This window comes from Dipteris shenzhenensis, chromosome 11 (genome assembly GCF_047967505.1).
Source record: "Dipteris shenzhenensis isolate YYH24624 ecotype China chromosome 11, Dip_SZ_1.0, whole genome shotgun sequence".
Taxonomy (NCBI): Eukaryota; Viridiplantae; Streptophyta; class Polypodiopsida; order Gleicheniales; family Dipteridaceae; genus Dipteris; species Dipteris shenzhenensis.
The window spans coordinates 40,871,068-40,891,287 of NC_141606.1; positions in this window are offsets into that span (position 1 = coordinate 40,871,068).

Sequence of the window (20,220 nt, forward strand, 5' to 3'; positions counted from 1 at the left end):
TCACTTGTATATATTTCTAAGTTTCTTGTTGATGTGGATAGCTCTCTCCCATGACTATGGAGAGATGATGAAGACCTAAGGATGACCGCTATTGTGCCTCAAGGGAAAGGATGCAACAAAGTGTAATAGACACGGAGTTGCATAATAGTATCAACCTCTTTTGCGTGCTTAATAGTGATGTGATGAAAAGATGGGTGACAAGATATGAGGATGCAAAGGCAAGAAGACAAGAAGAAAGGGCCCTCTTTCGTACACACCACGGATCTCGGGTGCCATACCCTCAGTATCTAAGTGCACTTCCAAAGGATATTCATGTGGATTGGCTACTTGATGAAATGGAGAAAGCAGAGAAAGACGAGGGGATGCATATCAAAATGGAAGAATGGGAGTATGCTAGGGGATGCATGAGCAAGGTGGATATATAGAATGTTATGCATAAGTTAGGAGCTTTCAATAATTTAGATTGCTTATTTAATTGATTTTTTCTTAGTGTAGTGCACTATGTTCAATGCTATATGGTGTGAGGGCAAGCATTTTCGAACACAACGGATTGATGATAAGAGAAACGCACAAGATATGTAGTCATTGCTAGCTTTGAGGGAGCCAATGGAGCCATGGATGATTATTGTGGCATAATTCAAGATATTATTATGCTTGACTTTCGACGCTTCTTTGTGTATGTTTTGGATGTAAAGTGGTTTAAGGACGTGGTGGAAAGAGGCCCTAATGCAACAATCAAACGCCACGCAAGTGACTTTGTAACTATTGACTCCACAAAGTTTTGGCAAAGTAGGAAGGACACACTAGTACTACCGCAACAATGTGAACAGGTATTGTGCACATATATAAAAAAACTCGCTTTTAAATATTTGATGCAAGAAAAATAACATGATTGTATTTGTGTTTGAATTAGGTTGCCAATGGTGGATAATAATAGATGGTGGCATGTCATACCTATTATGCCATGTTCCAAAGTGATGTATAGTACATTTACTAATATGGAGCATATGGAGGATGATCATGGCCATGATGACCGTGATTATACGAGAGAGGAGGATGATCATGAGATAGGAGATACAGATATTGAGGCCATTACCCGTGAGGACGAGCCTACCATTCGAGATGCTGATTTCGATGAGCACATGAGTGGCACAAGTAGTAGTGGGTTGAATGTATTTGTAGATCTAAACACTTGTTTGGATTTTGAAGTAGATAGTTTGGCAAGGGTTGATCTCATTGAGGATGAGATTGAACTGTAGCCCCATAATTGATATTGGCAAAACTATTTTACATATTGTCTCATTCTCCTCATCTCACTTAATTCTTGTATATGTGGGCTTGCAAAAAATTATGTGCTTTGGTAATCATGGGCAATGTTGGAAAGCAATGATGTACACCAAAATTTCACTTTCTGTATTCTCTAGTTTGCGTCTATCTACGCGTCTAAATGCGTGTCTGATTCTCAGTGTAAACGTGCAAATAAACGCACTAATACACGTGCAAATAGACGCGATGTTAGACAGGCCCGTATTTTCTCAGTTTAGATGCGCAAGTAGACGTGTTAATATACGCACAAATAGATGAGTTGTTAGACGCACTTTTAGATGCGCCCGTAATTCCTCTACTAAAGCAATGCCTATAGACGCGCCCGCTATTTTGCACATCTACCAAGCGCGTCTATAGTTGCTTTGTGTTGTTGTGTCTCCAATACACTTTGCAGCTCTAGAAACTTTGATGGTTGAGAAGGAGGCATCACAAAGGTCTTTGAGTCTCTCCTTGACACAACAAAATGAAGACCGCCAACTTCAGGATTTGAACTCTTTGTAAAAATATCCACAAAGGTCTCTTTTGGCTCTATCATTATGCCTACCACAAGGCTTGAAGTCATATCTTTTTTGAAGAAAGTAGCATCCCATGGATCTTCAACACCATTGAACTCCCTTTTTGACATAAGTAGAAAGAGTCTCTTTTCCTTTTGATGAAGAAACCAAGCTCTTCTGCCCATGTGATATCGAGTCCACCTACCAAAGCCATTGGGGCTATATTCCTTTCCTTTGAAATTCAAAGTGACATCAGAAACCCATTCTCTAATCTCAAAGTCATTTAGGATAGCCACCACATTAGTTGATTGCTCCATAATCCTACAAGAAAAGATAATGAAGAATTTATATACATACAAGTAAAGTACAATATACAACCCTTGATACAATAAATGTGGGAAATAGCCCAAAAGTCTTTACAAGGCTTCATATGGCAATAAATATGGGAAATAGCCTAGAAGGCTTTACAAGGCTTAAATATTTGTACAAATGTAAAAAAATTAGCCAATAAAGCTTTATAGTAATATAAAATGTCGTCTAGTGATAAAGCTTCAATCTTCATGAAGACATGTAATCTGTCCATCCATTGATTTGCCCTCTAGTCATAAAGCTTCAATCTTCGTGATGACATGTAATCTGTCCATCCATTGATATCTGTGCACTGATACCCAAATGATGCAATCTACCCACTAAAAACTGTTCCACTGATATCCACTTATGCAGCCCACATGATATCCACTTATGCATCCCACTGATACTTGTTAAATAGTGAATGGTCGGGATGGTCGGGTTTATTACAAGGCGCTTCATATGACAATAAATGTAAAAAATAGCATAGAAGGCTTTACAAGGGTTTTTATGACAATAAAGGAGCTTAAATATTTATACAAATGCAATAAAAATAACCAATAATCATCAAGCTCCAATATGTCCCATGACATGTAATCTGTCCACTGATATCTGCTCATGCAATCTGCCCACTAATAAACTTCTTGGTAAATGGTAAAAGGTCTTATTTAATAACATGTTATGAGTGTTAAACCGCATGTGAGCGAAGGGACTGACAACAATTAGGAACTAGTTAGAAAAATTTGAGCATGGCTTCGATTAGCAACTTGGAGAATTGTCTCTCCTCTAAGGCAATCTAATCTATGCTAAACCAACTGTCGAAGTGAAGAAAAGCAATAAATAATTTCTTTTTCTATGTTCATTTTAATGTGCTGGGGTTTAAGAGACTTAAATATGCAAAAGAAGGGGTTTTGATGTAGAGGCTAAACCTGCATGTGAGATAAATGAAGAACAAGTATCTAAAGAAAAGTTAACATTTTTCAATTTAAAAGATGAATATATATGAAAATATTATCTCACCTTCAAAACAAACCATAAATTCACTCTTTTATAAATTTTTAAAAGTATAATATAAAACATGTAAATATATAAAACTCTCTTTACTTTCTCTCTCTCTCTCTCTCTCTCTCGACTCCTAAATCTCTCTGTAGCCATAGTCAAGACACCTCATTCTCTCTCTCTCTCTCTCACAACTCTTATGTGTTTCCCTCTCTATCCTCATCCCACTCATTCTCTCTCTTAGTTTATCTCAACTCTCTCTTTCTCTCCCTCCCATGGCGGCTAAGATTTTTCATTCTCTCTCTTTATCTCTCTCTCTCTCCCTAGGATTTGTAATTATTTCTCTCTCTCTCCATCTCTCTCCCCTCTCTCTCTCTCTCCTCTTCTCTCTCTCTCCCTCTCTCTCTCTTACCCTCTCTACCTCCCTACCTCTATCCTCTTGGCCGCTAGGATTTGTCATTCTTTCCCTCTCTATGTCTCTCTCTCTCTCTCTCTCTCTCTGAATTCTCTCTCTTAATCTATCTCAGCCTTCCTCCATCCCTCCCTCCCTCCCTCCCTTGGTGGCCACGGCCGCGAGAAGTCTCTCTCTCTCTCTCTCTCTCTCTACCTCCCTCTCTTGGCGGCCACGGCCGCTAGAAGTTTCATTCTCCCTCCCTCTCTCTTTATCTCTCTCTCCCTAAGTCTCCCTCCTCTCTCTCTCTCTCTCTCTCTCTCTCTCTCTCTCTCTCTCCCTCTCACCCTTTCTCTCTCCCTAATTCTCCCTCCTCTCTTCTCTCTCTCTCTCTCCCTCTCCCTCCCTACTCTCTCCCTCCCTCTAGCACAGAAGTTTCATTCCTCCCTCTCTCTCCCTCTCTCTGTTTCTCTCTCTCTCTCCCTCTCTTTCTCTCTCTCTCTCTCTCCCTCTCTCTTTCTCTCTCCCGAAGTCTCCCTCTTCTCTTCTCTCTCTCTCTCTCTCCCTCTCCCTCCCTCTCTTTCTTTCCCTCCCTACTCTTCTAGCAGAGAAGTTTCATTCCCTCTCTCTCCCTCTCTCTCTTTTTCTCTCTCTCTCTCTCTCTCTCCCTCTCTCTCTTTCTCTCTCCCTAAGTCTCCCTCTTCTCTTCTCTCTCTCTCTCTCTCCCTCTCCCTCCCTCTCTTTCTTTCCCTCCCTACTCTTCTCTCTCATTGTTGCGAGGAGACTCTCTTCTCTGTCTCCCTCTCTCAACTCTCTCTTTCTTTCCCTCCCTACTCTTCTCTCTCATTTAAGGAGCCCCTCTTCTCTCTCTTAATCTCTTGTCTTTCTCCCTCTCTCTTTCATTCCCTCTCTCCCTCTCTCTCTTTCTCTCTCTCTCTCTCTCTCCCTCTCTCTCTTTCTCTCTCCCTAAGTCTCCCTCTTCTCTTCTCTCTCTCTCTCTCCCTCTCCCTCCCTCTCTTTCTTTCCCTCCCTACTCTTCTCTCTCATTGCTGCGAGGAGACTCTCTTCTCTCTCTCCCTCTCTCAGCTCTCTCTTTCTTTCCCTCCCTACTCTTCTCTCTCATTTAAGGAGCCCCTCTTCTCTCTCTCAATCTCTTGTCTCTCTCCCTCTCTCTTTCTCTCCCTCCCTACTCTTCTCTCTCATTTCTCATTCTCTCTCTCCCTCTCTCTCTTTCTCTCCCTCCCTACTCTTCTCTCTCATTTCTCATTCTCTCTCTCCCTTTGGCGGCCACATCTGAGCTCTCTCTTTCTTTCCCTCCCTACTCTTCTCTCTCATTTAAGGAGCCCCTCTTGTCTCTCTTAATCTCTTGTCTCTCTCCCTCCCTACTCTTCTCTCTCATTTCACATTCTCTCTCTCCCTTTGGTGGCCACGGCCCCGAAGAGCCCCTCTTCTCTCTCTTAATTTCTCTCTTTCCCTCTCTCCTCTCACTACCTTTCATTCTAATAAACATCTCTCTCTCCCTCTCTCTCCCTCTCTCTCCCTACTCTCTCCCTCCCTCAAGCAGCCACGGCCGCCAGGAGACCCTCTTCTCTCTCTTAATCTCTCTCCCCCTCTCTCCTCTGTCTTTCTTTCCCTCCCTACTCTTCTCTCTCATTTAAGGAGACCCTCTTCTCTCTGTGAATCTCTCTCTCTCTCTCCCTCTCTCCTCTCTCTCTTTCTCTCCCTCCCTACTCCTCTCATTTCTCATTCTCTCTCTCCCTTTGGCGGCCATGGCCACCAAGAGTCCCTCTTCTCTCTCTTAATTTCTCTCTTTCCCTCTCTCCTCTCTCCTCTCTCTTTCTCTCCCTCCCTATTCTCTCATTTCTCAAATTTACAAACTCAAATATAAATAAGAAATTAATTAAAATAGAACTCAAAAACTCAAATAAGAAACTAATTTAAAAAGAATTGTAATGCCCTCTAAAAGACCCCCCTCCTCAAAAACTTTAACAATAAACTAATTGAAAAAGAATTGTAAGTAAAGAAAAAGAATTACAAGATGAATTTTAAAAAATAGAACTAAAAAACTTTAACAAGAAACTAATTGAAAAAGAATTGTAAGTAAAGAAAAAGAATTAGAAGACGAATGAAAAAGAATGCAAGTACTTGGAAAAAGTGAAAAAAGTAAGGCTCTGCTTATCCTTTCCCTTCAGCTCTTGGTTGCTTCAATGAAATGAGGAGAGAGTGAGAATGAATGAATGGAAAGAAGAGTATATATAAGAAAAACTAGCCTACTCCTCCTACGCATAAATTTGAATTTTCAAAAGAGAGAGGGAAATTTGAATTCAAATTTGTGTTCAACATTCTTCTCGTACGTTCCTTTTGAATTCAAATTTGTGTTCAACATTCTTCTTGATACTTTCTTCTCGTAAGTCCCTTTCATTCTTCTCGTAAGACAAATCTTATTTGTCGCTCTTGCTCGTGATAGTAAGTCAAATCTTATTTGTCGCTCTTGCTTGTGATAGTAATCAAGAATTATTTGAGCAAGAATCTTATTTGTCGCTCTTGCTCGTGATAGTTCTACTCTTAGTTGTAGGAATTCAAATTTGTGTTCAACATTCTTCTTGATACTTTCTTTTAGTAAGTCCCTTTTATTCTTTCCCTAAGTCAAATCTTATTTGTCGCTCTTGTAAGAATTCGACCTCTCTCCCTCTACTCCCTTGTTTCTCTCTCCCTCACTCTCTCTCTCTCCCATACCTTCCCCCCTCATGCTCTCTCTCTCTTTCTCTCTCCCTTCCCTAATTTTCTCTCTCACTCCCCTCCCTCCTCTCCCCTCTCTCTCCTTCGGCTCCCTCCTCTCCTCTCCCTCTCTCTCTCTCTCTCTCTCTCTCTCTCTCTCTCTCCTCTCTCTCCTTTTGCTCCCCTCCCCCCCTCCCTCCCCCCCTCGACCCTGCCCTCCCCTCCCCTCCCCTCCCTCGACTGCCAGAACCCCTCCCCCCCTCTGCCCCCCCCCTCGACCCCTCTCCCCCCTCCCCTCCCCTCCCGCTCCCCCCCTCCACCCCGCCCCCCCCTCTACCCTTCCCCCCTCCACGGGACTGGCGGCCGCCAGCCCCCCACCCCTCCCCCCTTCCCAACCCCCACCAGCCCCCCGCCCCCCTCCCACCCCCTTCCCCCTCCACCCCCCCATCCCCCCTTCCCCCCCCCCTCCCCAACCCCCCCCTCCCCCGGGCTGGCGGCCGTGGCCACCAGCTCCCCAACCCCCCCCTCTCAGCCCTTCCCCCCCCCTTCTTCCCCACCCCCCCTCCCCCCCCCTTCCCTCGGGCTGGCGGCTGCGGCCGCCAGCCCCTCCCACCCCCCTCCCCTTCCCCCCCCCCTCCCCCCTTCCCCCGGGTTGGCGGCTGCAGCCGCCAGCCCCCCAACCCCCCCCTCTTCCCCCCCCCCTTCCCCCAAGCTGGCGGCCGCGGCCGCCAGCCCCTCCCACCCCCCTAGCACCCCCTTACCCCTCCCCCTTCCCCCCCCCCTTCCCACCACCCTCCCCCCTTCCCCCTCCCCCCCCTTCACCCCCGCGCCCCCCCTCCCCCCTTGCCCCAGGCTGGCGGCCGCGGCCCCCAACCCCCCAGCCCCTCCCCCCTTCTCAGCCCTTCCCCACCCCCCCTCTTCCCCACCCCCCCTTCCCCCCCGCCTTCCCCCGGGCTAGCGGCCGCGGCTGCCAGCTCTCCCACCCCCTTCCCCCTCCCCCCCCTTCACCCTCGCCCCCCCTTCCTCGCCCCCTCACGCCCCCTTCCCCCCCCCCTTCCCCCAGGCTAGCGGCCATGGCCGCCAGCCCCCCAACCCCCCCCCTCCCACCCCCTTCCCCCTCCCCCCCCTTCACCCCCGCCCCCCCCTTCCCCGCCCCCTCTCCCCCCCCTCCCCCCTTCCCCTGGGCTGGCGGCCACGGCCGCCAGCCCCCTTCCCCCTCCCCCCCCTTCACCCCCGCCCCCCCTTCCCCGCCCCCTCACCCCCCCTCTTGTACGCCCCCTTCCCCTAAACGATAAAGGCAATTCATACCTTATCTTCATTTGTAGTGATGTCACCATGAAGCATCTTAGAAAATGTCATCTCATTCATATCAGCATTCGCTTCACCATAAGAATCCTGATATAAAATATTCAAGATAGATGAATTGTGAATAACTGAATGGTTAATAATACTTTTTCAAAATAGAAGACAACTCATGATTGAAACTTACACACCTGATCAGAGTGATAATACTCAAACCCTTCGAATCTCTTCGCCATGAACTTATCTATCTACACAAAAGAACATATGATTTTAAAGAAAACATTTTATGTTCTTTATAAAATTAAAAACATATCTTTTATTGGAAATGCTTCAACAACCTCAAATGTTGGACATCCTTGTCCATAAAATTCTCCTCCAATAGAAACTGAATTTCCAATAGACTGCCAATGAATTAAATAATCCAAGTACGATGTCACATAAATTACATGAAAAAGTATAATTTTTTACTAAAAGTAGAGATCCTCATCATCCAGTAGATCCTAAAGCATCCATGTTATCCTCATCATCATCCAACCTATCCTATTCATGCATATCAGTAAATTCATCGTTCCCTTCCATCTGATGCATAGGCTCATTGTTCTCCTCTTCTTCAGGTCCACCTTCAGGTCCACAAGAGCTAAAGTGTGGAGCATGCAAACCAAGATTTTCTGCAATAGTTTCGAATTGCTCATCGAATTGCATACGCCTTGCATAAGTTGATGGAGCGACCAAGCGGCCACCATGGCAATAAGTTTCACATCTACACCATACCCGCCTCCGTCAATTAGATGATTCAATGAGTTCTTCATTCACTGCAGTATCATTGTCATTAGAGTTATCCTCATTCACATTCCTCAAAATTGATGCGTGTAAGTTTCCAATGGAGTCTTGTTGCAAGTGCACATAATATGTCCTCCGGCTCACATCTTGATAGCCAAGAGGCGAATGCCTACACCTATAATTGCATCTACATCTCCGTAGGCTATCATCTGTTGCCATCTGGAATAAGGCACATGAAATCATAAATAAAACACCCTAGAGAACAAACACTTACATAAGCTCAACAAAGTCCATCACAAGCATAGAGCCATAGCATTTATAAACATGTATAAACACATTTAAAATAAAAACACATAGTAGGGTCCTAAGTATGGGCAACTAGTGCCAGTCATATAGACAGCCTCCCAACAGATATCATCAAAGCAGCCTCACCCATGGTAAAACCGTAGGTAAGCTGTTGTAGGCCATGCAAATGCACACCCTAGCAATGACTCCATGGATAAAGAAGGACTATACCCGTGAGATTTTGTCACTTCTGGTACTTAGCTCCTACACATAGGACCATAGATACGTGTCTAGCATAGCATAAGTGCATAGCATATCATAACATAAAAATGAAACTGCCATACCATAAGCTAATAAAAGAAATATTGCCATACCATATAGACAAGGCATAAACCCAATGAAACATAGAAGCACAAACAATAGCATTCACATAGGCACAAACAATAACATAGACATGAGGAAACACCAATAGAAACATAGGCATAGACTATAGAAACACCAATAGAAACATCCATAAAGCATAAAACATGCATAAAGAATTAGGCATATAGGCATTCACATAGGCATATAGACATATAGAAGCATAGACTAAAGAAGCATAGGCAAATAGGCATTCACATAAAGCATAGAAATAGGCATTCACATAAAGCATACACTTAATAGGCATAGAAGCATAGACTAACAGGCATTCACATAGGCATATAGACATAGAAGCATAGAAGCATAGACTAATAGGCATTCACATAGGCATATAGACATATAGAAGCATAGACTAAAGAAGCATAGGCAAATAGGCATTCACATAAAGCATAAACTTAATAGGCATTCACATAAAGCATAGCGATAGGCATTAAGCATAAAGAAGGCATCCATAAACATTTAAAGAGTCCATCCATAAAGCATAAAGCATAAAACATGCATATAGAATTAGGCATATAGGCATTCACATAGGCATATAGACATATAGAAGAATAGACATAGGCATACATAAACATAGATGCATAAACATAGACATTCACATAAAGCATTCATTAAATAGGCATAGAAGCATAAATAAAAGCATAAAGATTTTAAACATGAGCTTTATATTATACATTTAAAAACAAAAGCATTCTAACAATCGTAGACTTAAACACGAGCATTATATTTATATACATTTTAAAACTAAATTTGTTCCAATCTACTCTTTTGATCTTAGCATACATGCCTATTTTAAAATTACTTTAAAATCTCGGGGGGGTCACTATGTATAAATCCTCTACATCACGTGCGTTCAAGGCCTATTTTTAAAATCCCTTATTCATAAAATTTTCATTAATAAAATGTACCCCTTTTCTATACAAATCTGTAAATTTTTTCCAAAACTATTTTAAATAGTCCCTTATGTATATTTATTTCTGTAAATTTTAGAAATAAAAAATATCCTTCTGTTGAACTCACGTGATAGGGTTACATATGATGAGTGACCCCCCCGAGTTTAAAATTAAGGAAAAGTAAAGGCACGCATGTAATTGCAAAGGTTTACTTTAGCATGATAGGCATAGAAGCATAGGCATTCATTAAATAGGCATAGAAGCATAGACTACATAGGCAAATCGGCATTCACATAAAGCATAAACTTAATAGGCATTCACATAAAGCATATACTAGCATTCACATAAAGCATGTAGAGACATAAGCAAGCATAGACATATAGAAACATAGGCATGGAAAAACATAGACATATAGAAACACCCATAGAAACATAGGCATAGACTATAGCATAAATAGCATAGAAGCATATAGAAACATAGGCAAGCATAAACATAGGCATTCATCAATGGCAAAGAAGCATAAATCCATAGAAGCATAGACTAAAGAAGCATAGGCATTTAGAAACATAGGCATAAATTTAGTAGAATTAAACATAGATCCAATGAAGCAATATGAGCTACATCTAAAACCTAGTGGTAACAATGGCATTCGCCTAAAGAAGCATAGACTAGAGAAGCATAGACATATAGAAACAAAAACTAAAGAAGCATAGGCATATATGGAAGCACATAGATATGGATATAGATATGGAAGCATATAGATCTATATAGAACATAAAGCATAAATAGCATAGAAGCAACGAGATATAGAACCATATAGAAACATGCGCAAACATAAACATATTATCTATATGCCTCAATTGCTTTGAGAGACAAATGAACTATTTCCAAATGAAACATAGAAGCATAAACAATGGCATCTAGCATAGGCATATTGAAACATAGAAGCAATTGTTTAACTATTAATTGACGTAGGCATATAGAAGGATAGGCAATCAAATAGGTATATGGAAACATATATAGAACCATAAAGAAACATAGAAGATAGGCAATCAAATCTCTCGTTGATTATAGAAACTATAGTTTCTAATGCTGGAAGAATATTGGATTGATGCAGATGAATACCTCGATATACGTTCTAAAGTTACTGCCTTAAGCTTGCACTAGCTATCGATTACCGCGTCGCTGCAGCTGCAATCGTATTGGGAGCTCCACCGTATATTTTTGCTACTCTGCTCTGGTGCTCTGCTCACAGTACAAGCTTTTGCGCGCTGTTGCTCTGCTCACGGGCCGGCCGCCACGCACGAATGGTAATGGAGTCGACTAATCGAAGGTGCTGCTAAGGCGCACAATACATGATATGACGCACGACGTGGGCCGGGTACAGTAGCTGCTAGCTACCTGCTATAGGCTAGGGGAACGTCCATTCAAGCTAGGAGCTGCGAGCTGCTAGCTACCTGCAGGTCGTCGAATAGCTGCACATGAGTCTTGGCCATGGAGGTTTGGCGTAGTCGTGGTATGGTACTGTGATATTGCAACTGCTCCAATCGACGAGTCAACGACGACTTAGTACCAACAGGTATATATTGTGATGAGCTGCCCCTCGTTACTGCGCGCACACGAGCACCGTACTGGCAATGCTTTGCAGCTTTGCAGCAGATCGACTCAAGAGTCACGTACCATGATTAGGGATCGAAGCTGCAGGAGGCCAGGGCGTGCTGCGTGCAGGGAGAGTACAAAGCAGGGGTGAGGGCATAGAAAGCTCACAGGCATTAGGGAATGTTTAGGAGCCATTTGAAGGTGGACCACAGGCAGGGGAAACATTTGGGGGGGATTTTTTTCATTTTGGCACCTTCCCCCTTTAACCCTTCCCCTTCAACCCAAGTACCATCAAACCCACCCTTCCCATGCTCTTTACCCTTTTAAACCTTCCCCTTCAACCCAAGTACCAAGGACACCTAACATCTCTAAATATATTAGACATTTCAATGCTACAATTAAGCAAAATTCCGAAAGCTCCCTTTATTTAATCTTGGGTGTATCATATCTGCTGTTGATGACGTCCATATTAATAAGAAAAAAGTACAAGCCATTAGAAAGTACATGATTCTAAATGGCATGCCATGCGAAGTGGTGTTTGGGATTTGCCGATGAAAAGTTCTTCAAAGATATGCCAGTTTAGTAACTTTCAAAATGGGGTGAAAAGCAAGAAAGGCACATGCCATGCAAACTGGTGTTTGGAATTTGCCAATGAAAAGTTCATCAATGATAAATGGCTATCACTCAAATGTGCACACCGATTATATGATGCTAGATGCATTGTATACATGGACCAACATTCATTAAATATACATGGACCAACTCCCTAACCATAATATTTTTATCCAAAAACGTATTGATATATATACTTACCAAAGCCAATACAAACATCGATCGCATCATTCAAAACAACTACTAGTATAGACAATCCTAGAGCATTTCAAAAGCTTGCTAAATTTGGCATCAATGCTAATTTCAATGTTACTATTTAATGCAAGTATCCTTCCCAGAAGTTAGCGGAAGACCTTGGGATTCAATTCCATTACATCAGGAGTTATGAGCAACCATTTCAGAGGGGTCGGAAACCCATTTCAATGAAATTCCTAAAACCATTTCAGTTTTACCAAGTGAAACCTCTGTTTCAAGCCCTTAAAGGTTGACATGGGTGGGAGAAACTTTGAATTGAGAAAGGCTGTTTTGTTATTAAGCAGTAAGAACATTTATAGTTTCTCAATAGAGTGAGTTATGTTCTAACTTCTTGATATAAGGTGTGTACCTTACTCTAAGAAGAAGTTGAAACTTGGATATGCATGGCTTAAACTTTATCACGTCAGGATGGACAAATCTTTTTACAAACCACCTAAAATCACATTGAACATTGAGAGACCATACTCAAATTTGATATTCTCCCCTTTCAAAGTTATTTTATTTTATGAAGATTACCACCAACAAATGGTGAACAATGCATTTAGATGATGAAGATAACAAACAAAGAGAAAACCAAAACAACATACAAAGTAGCAATAGCTTTTATTGTATCGCAGCTTCTTTGCATGCATCCACCTTAGTGGGATCATTTGATAAGTTCATCGAAGACTTACCTTCGTGTCACCGATACATACACCCAGGATTTCCCTTGGATAGATCCACCCTAAATGTCGAATCATTTGATCAGTTCATGTATCCCTTCCATGCATGCATCCACCATAGTGGGATCATTTAATAAGTTCATAGATCCCTTCCTTGCATGCATCCACCATAGTGTGATCATTTAATAAGTTCATGCCAACTTAACTTCATTTCACATATGCATACACCGCGACTTTCCTTGCATAGACCCACCAAAATGTGGGATCATTTGATAAGTTCATGTATCGCAACTTTCATGCACTCACCATAGTATGATCATAAGCTCTTTTGATAAGTTCATGCATTCACCAGAGTAGAATCATTTGTTGAGTTTCATGTATTCCTTCCTTGCATGCATACACCCATCAAAATAGGGGATCATTCATTTATCATCTTGTTGTGCACTTGCCCGAGTTGCTACAATCCTACAAGAGCATGAACAATGGGTTCAACTGCTCGATGGCACATATCCTCATCATGTAGTCCGTCAGAGCAATCGTCATCTTTTGACATATCCCCAGCTACAATAAGCATATTGTGCAAAAATGCAACATGTCACTATACTCCTTGTGACCAACTTGGGCTTTGGGTTTAGGAAGTTCTTATCGAGGTATTGCCATGTCACCGATCCAGACACCCAGATTTCACTTGCATAGACCCATAACAATGTGGGATCATTTGATAAGTTCATGTATCCCTTCCACGTATGCATCCACCATAGTGGGATCATTTGATAAGTTCACCAATCGCCCCTTGATTGCATGCATCCACCATGATGGGATCATTTGATAAGCTCTTTTGATAAGTTGATGCATCCACAATAGTGAAATCATTTGTCAAGTTGCATGTATTCCTTGTTCTTTGTCTTGATATCTTTCCATGTCCCGTTGACAGACACACAAAACCACCAATCCTTCCATTTAAACAGTTCATTTGATGAGTTCATTTAATTTGTTTCATTGGATAACATATTGTGTAATTTATGCAACATGCCACTATACTCCTTGCGACCAACTTGGGCGTCAGATTTAGGAAGTTCTACTGCCATTGGCCTTTCAATCGATCAATTGCACACTACCCAAGGTAGATAGATATATAGAACTTGAACTTGTGTTATAGGTCTCTGCTAGGGGTCTCACATGGAGTGATGAACCATGGTCTAAGTGCATGTACACCATCTCCAAGGATGTACTCCCAAATGCAAAAAGCACCATCAATAAAATCAGACTATCTAGCAACATGCCTCATGCAATAGCCAAGCAAAGGAAGGAGTTCTTAAAAATTTGGATGTCGATGTTAGAGCCAAGCCACCATGCAAGAACATCCAAATACCTGATCTCACTAACCACAATGGATTATAAGCACATAGAGAACCCCTCATTATGATCATACCAATCTGGACCTGTCTCCCCACCAGGACACTCAATGTGTATATGCGTGACATCCACTCCAATACAACAACTTCAAAAACCCAGTTGCTATTGGAACCCTTGCATATCTTGAGCCCGAGCATCTAAAGCCATTGGCCTGCAATGAGGTGGAGAGATGTGAAAGAAGTGCAGTGACAAACTTATGGGTGCGCTTGGTGGACTTGACCAACCTGAAGTGCTAACTTAGCTCCACAATTTGGTAATGACTAGCAAGACATAGCAATCCCACATCCACTTGCTTCTTTATGGATATCACTTCTAGATGCAACAGGGGAAGGGTTGTCACCTTGCTGTAGGTCATCATACAACATAGTGCACAAATCCTGGAACAAAGAAATGGGCAAATGGAAACCTCATGGAACCTAGCCTCGTCTCCACATGTGAGTTGAATATAGTGGTTCTACAATTTCCAAGCTCCATGGCTTGATGTAGAAATCGGAGATAGTTTGCAAAGGCTCGTGCTTTATGATGAGGTCCATTAGCGGCAACTTCATGTGGTCGTGGATGAAAGAGAGCGATAGAGGAATGGGAAAGGAGAGGTCACAGGTGGGTGTCGACGACGAGCTACAGATTTTTTGAAAGAGGCTGCACACTCTATATTGCTCAAGGATGCCATGGCAGTGGCTCCTTTTTGTAAGGTCAACAATTATGGCCAATAATAGAGTGGCCACACCCATCGATTTGGAAGTTTGCACCATATGGAGTAGACATCTTTTGGAATAGAGGCCATACTCTAGTCCATGCCATAGCATGGGTCTATTGTTGCATGTCCTTGCAATAAATGCCCTTCCACTGGTGTAAGACGTCTACATGGGCCTCCTATTCCTAACAAAATTACTACGGTGTAAAGTATGTGTGGCTGCATGTACTCCAAGCACAACAAACTATTTGCCAATCCAACTCGTCCGCGATTACCTAGTTCATCAAACTACCCAGTAGGCATGAGTATGCTCTTAGGAATGCATCATATCACATACATATGCATGGTCGTAGTAACATTCTTCATGAATCATAGAAACAACGAAGGACTACATGCCAAAACTGGGCCATTTGGAAAAAATATCACGTGTGTCCATGTTAGCCACAAAGAGAGACTTACAACTTTTGGTCCCAATCACATCGTGCATGTTGCCATTAACAATATTATATTTACTTCAATCTAGAATGTAGGTCCTACTTGCCAAAATTGGGTGGTTCAATCCTTTCAAAATATTGTTACATCAGTATGTGGCTTCAATACTTGCACATGACTATCTCATTCACAGAGAGAAGCTTGTAAATTTTGGCATAAATACTTATTTCTACTTGGTGATAGTAATATCCTTATATCTAGGATTGACCTCAAGTAAGTCATCTTTTATTACATCCATGTATTTTGGCTCCATTTAATGTGCACTAAAGCAATGAACCTAAATTTTAGAAATCCCTCAATGATGTTTTCTAATAAGAAAGCCATCTTTTATATTTGTGCTATCTTTTATATGTCAAATTTAATATTGACATTAAAAAAAAGCTTTTATGTATAAGAAATGTGTGTTTGGTTATTTATTGAGTGGCCATTTGTTTTTCTAGATTGACAAGAAGCTTTTCCTATATAGTAGATGTGATGGAACTTGCTAATAGCCCTTTAATTTCTTGATGAAAGAACTTTCCCTATGTAAGGAATGGAATTAAACATGCTATCTTCTAATTTCCTAGGTGACCACCTCTTTTCCTAGATAGGGGTATAAGTTTTTATCTAAAGAATTAGATTTCCTAGGTACCACACTTCCTAAATGACCACCTCTTTTCCTAGATAGAGGTTGCATTTTATATAGAGAATGAGATTTCCTAGTTACCACACTCGTCTAATTCCTAGATGACCACCTCTTTTCCTAGATAGAGGTTGCATTTTATGTAGAGAATGAGATTGCCTAGATAGACATACCAGAATGCATACTTCTATCTAGGAAATTTCTCTATTTTACCTAGTTTGAGAGGTTTTCCCTATATGGGAAACAGTTACAAGTCCCTTGTGTAGTGATTCTCGACATGGCCGAAATAGCTGGCGCTGTGAGCTCCGAAGTGCTTCTGGAGAGCTACCATGAGCCAATCCAGCTTATGCAGCAAGAGGCGAAGGCGAAGAAGCAATTCAACTTCGAGGAACACTTGCGGCAACAACCAAGGCACTTGCCGGACATTTTTGACGGGCAAGAAGTAGCATACGTGAAAGGGCAGGGCTTCTTGAAGCAGTGGTATGCAATGATCTACTTTGGATCAAAGCTGCGGGTAGAGGCGGTACCAACTAGCAGCATGATTACAAAGAAGATAAGCGGGGTGGGAAAGACAATGAAAATTGCATGGGTTCGGCTGCAAACTGGGGCTCCTCCGAAGCTTGCGACGACAAAACCCAACAGTAAAATTACTGAGTGGGTGAATGTTCCGATCTCGGCGCCGGGAGGGCAGATCGGATCCGGAAGCTGGCTACAACTTTTCCGGCTCTTGGGGATCAATGGCAGTGTAAGCGGGCATCGGCAACAGGCCGAAGGATTGGTTGTGCCAGTGCCCATGGCCGTTCTCCTCTCCTTGCTTGCGACTGGAGCTGCGTTGAGCCACCCGCTCGGATTGAGCACCACTAATATAGGCAATTTGAGCCCATGGAGCTGGAAGAGGTCTCCGAGACCACCTGTACATCGTTCAGCACCAACCTAGACGGCTCCGCCGTCTTTGTGGTGAGATCAAATTGGACTTTTGCCGCTATGCTCGGCTGATCGGGCTTACTCGCTTCGAATCATGTCTTGGTAGCACTGCTGTTTAATTTTTAGCGTGTGCTTTTGCTTTGGTAGCTGCAGGTTTAGCCCTTCAAATTTAGCTATGGTACTTCGAAATATAAGAGTGTATTCTCGCTGCCAATGGAAATACTTTCCATTATGTTTTGAACAAATCTTCTTGTGTTTTGACTTTGTGGAAAGTAACTTTACCTCCACCTTAGCTCATTTTTTAGGACCTTACTTTGGAGGTGTTTCTTCATCATCATCAGTGATCAGCAACAATCAATGGCGCCCTCCCGCCCCAAAATCCCTCCCTACCTCTTTCTCAAATTCTCTGCGAAAGGCTTCACAGATTCGAGGAGGAAGCAAAAGGTGAGCCAATACGAGCAGAAAATGCATGATAAAAAAATATCTGAAGGCCTCCTCGGACGTACATTGTTTCGCTAAAGCCTAGAGCGTAGAAGGCGCGCTGCGCTCATCTCCTTATACCTGGATAGCTGTTGCTGCTAAAAGGCTGCTCCAGGCTATGTTGTCTTTTGTCTGTGATGCTTTCGTAAATTCTTTTTTCTCTACAATCCATCCAACTATACAATTCATGAAGTCGTCATCTTGGAAGGCATGGTTTTGTAGTAATGTTATAATTAATTTGTGAATATCCCTGGGATAAAAATTTATGGATCGATAGTAGTGGGTCCCCTTTAAATAGAGCTATGATATATCTCTTCCTTCATTACATTAGTGTGATAAGTACGGTATTGTAAGCCATGGTTGATGTCTTCTTTAATGAATTGAAGAACAATTATAGATAATAAATTAGAAGTATGATAATTTTGCCACAATTGTGAACCAAATGGTCCCACAAGTCGCCTTTGTGTTGGTCTTTTTTTTTCCCGGTTATAGATGGGTATCATAAAAATTGTTTTAAAAAAGTTATAGATTTGTACAGGAAAAGCATGTCTTTAAGCATACAATATAAAAAGATGAGGAATGAACAAAGTAGGCCACGTGCATGATATATAGCAAACTTACATGTAGTCATCCAATAAACAACATGTTTAAGAGAGAGATGACAAGAGATGATCGAGGCCACAATAGAGAGCATAGATAGGTTGCAAAATTTTTTTAACAAGGTTATAGAGGATAGTTGCCCAAAACAATGAGCCTATCAACATCATGAAATGGGAGTTTAATAGTTTTTTTTGGGCTAGATTCTACATTGAGAATGTCATGCAGTCCCGATTTGGGGAATCAAGTGTTGCAAGACCATGATTTGCCAATGATGTCAACACATCATCGATGAAATGTTGGAATTCAATGCGGGCTTTGAATATAGAAGTAGAGTCCTACAATCTAGCAAGAAGACCCTCGTGATAGATGATGGGCTTCTTTCTACAATATGCATTTGGAAGTGTCTTTCCTTGAAATGGCTTCATTGCATCCGATTCAAGGCATATACAACCATGTTGATTGCCTCTACCTAGAATGCTCATAGAAGGTTCTATCCTCAACATGCTTTGTCCCATCTTAACTAGAACCTAATTCTTCTTCTCAGCTACATTGTTCTATTAGGATGTCCAAGCATATGGAGAAGCTACTTTTATGGAGTAGGATTTTAGATATCCTGTAGACAATAGGAATGTAGTCATTGAATAGGATTTATATGTATCAGTTGCTTGATCTCGTTCTTTGCCTATAATACCTATGAAATTTTATTCATGTAAATTTACAGTTTAAGATGATGATTGACATTTATTGGTGTTCTTAAATTCAACATCCTTTGCAAATTGTACATCATAGTATTTTTGGAGTCTAAATGTTTGCTAACCTTCACATATTTAAAGTTCAAATCATCATGTACCTTTACTTAACAATCTAATTACAGGAAACAAAGAACACAAATGGAGTGACGAAAGGACTAACAAAAGGAAAAATAAGATCATAGTACTAATTAATGCACTTGAAGATTTAGAAAATAATCTTTTTGATAGGGCAAAATAGGTTCTAGCATTAAGGAACGTCACTACCAACCAAACTCTTTGACTACCGCACAGTTGCATCGAAATGATAATAGAAAATACTATAGCCAAATCTTTTCCATGCACTAAAGGATTCCCTAAGAATAGAGATAATGATAACCCTTCGGTCAGCAGTTGCAATCACATGTTGTATATCCATGAGACCAAGTGTCTCTTGATCATTCTATGAAAATTAATGTAATTGGATTCCATAGTGTGTTTTTTCTATCTTCTATATCTTTCAGTGTGATTTGTGTGTGCATGAGTATGCACACAGTATATCTTTTTGTAGCATCTCTGGCTTAGGGCGTTACACATTGGTGACCACAACTAATCATCAGTTTCATGCATGCGGGGTGTGCATCAAGCTTTGTGGTGCACCAGCCATGTCCGCATTGTTGGGCGGGACCACATCCTGGGGTTTCATTGGATGACCTCCAAGCTCACTTAATCCAAAGGCAACAATAGATCAGTGATGTGCTCAAGGAGCTATTTGCGGTGCATACACGGCCATAGCACGCCCGATTTGGTGATCGTCATTTTGCTAGTGAATTAATTCATCAGATTTGACTTCTTCATGTGGAAGGAGACCGTATGACCCACCGAATTGTGGAATTTATCATCAACATGAATGTGAATGAGGTGCAGGGACCTTTGGATCCATTAGTTTCGACAAAGAGGCTACCCCGTCGGCCCAGGCTATCCATCTCCATCAACGGTGAATTGTGTTTGGAGCGAGATGTTTGGCAGAATCCATAAGATGCTGGTGCAGGCATTCTGGGACATGGTGAGGCCCAGCTCAAACCGGAGCACCCAGTTTGAGCAAGCGAGGGACCCTATTTAGTGACAGTCGACATCTGAGTGCTACTGCTCATCTTTCCACTAGGTCGACGTGTGCTAA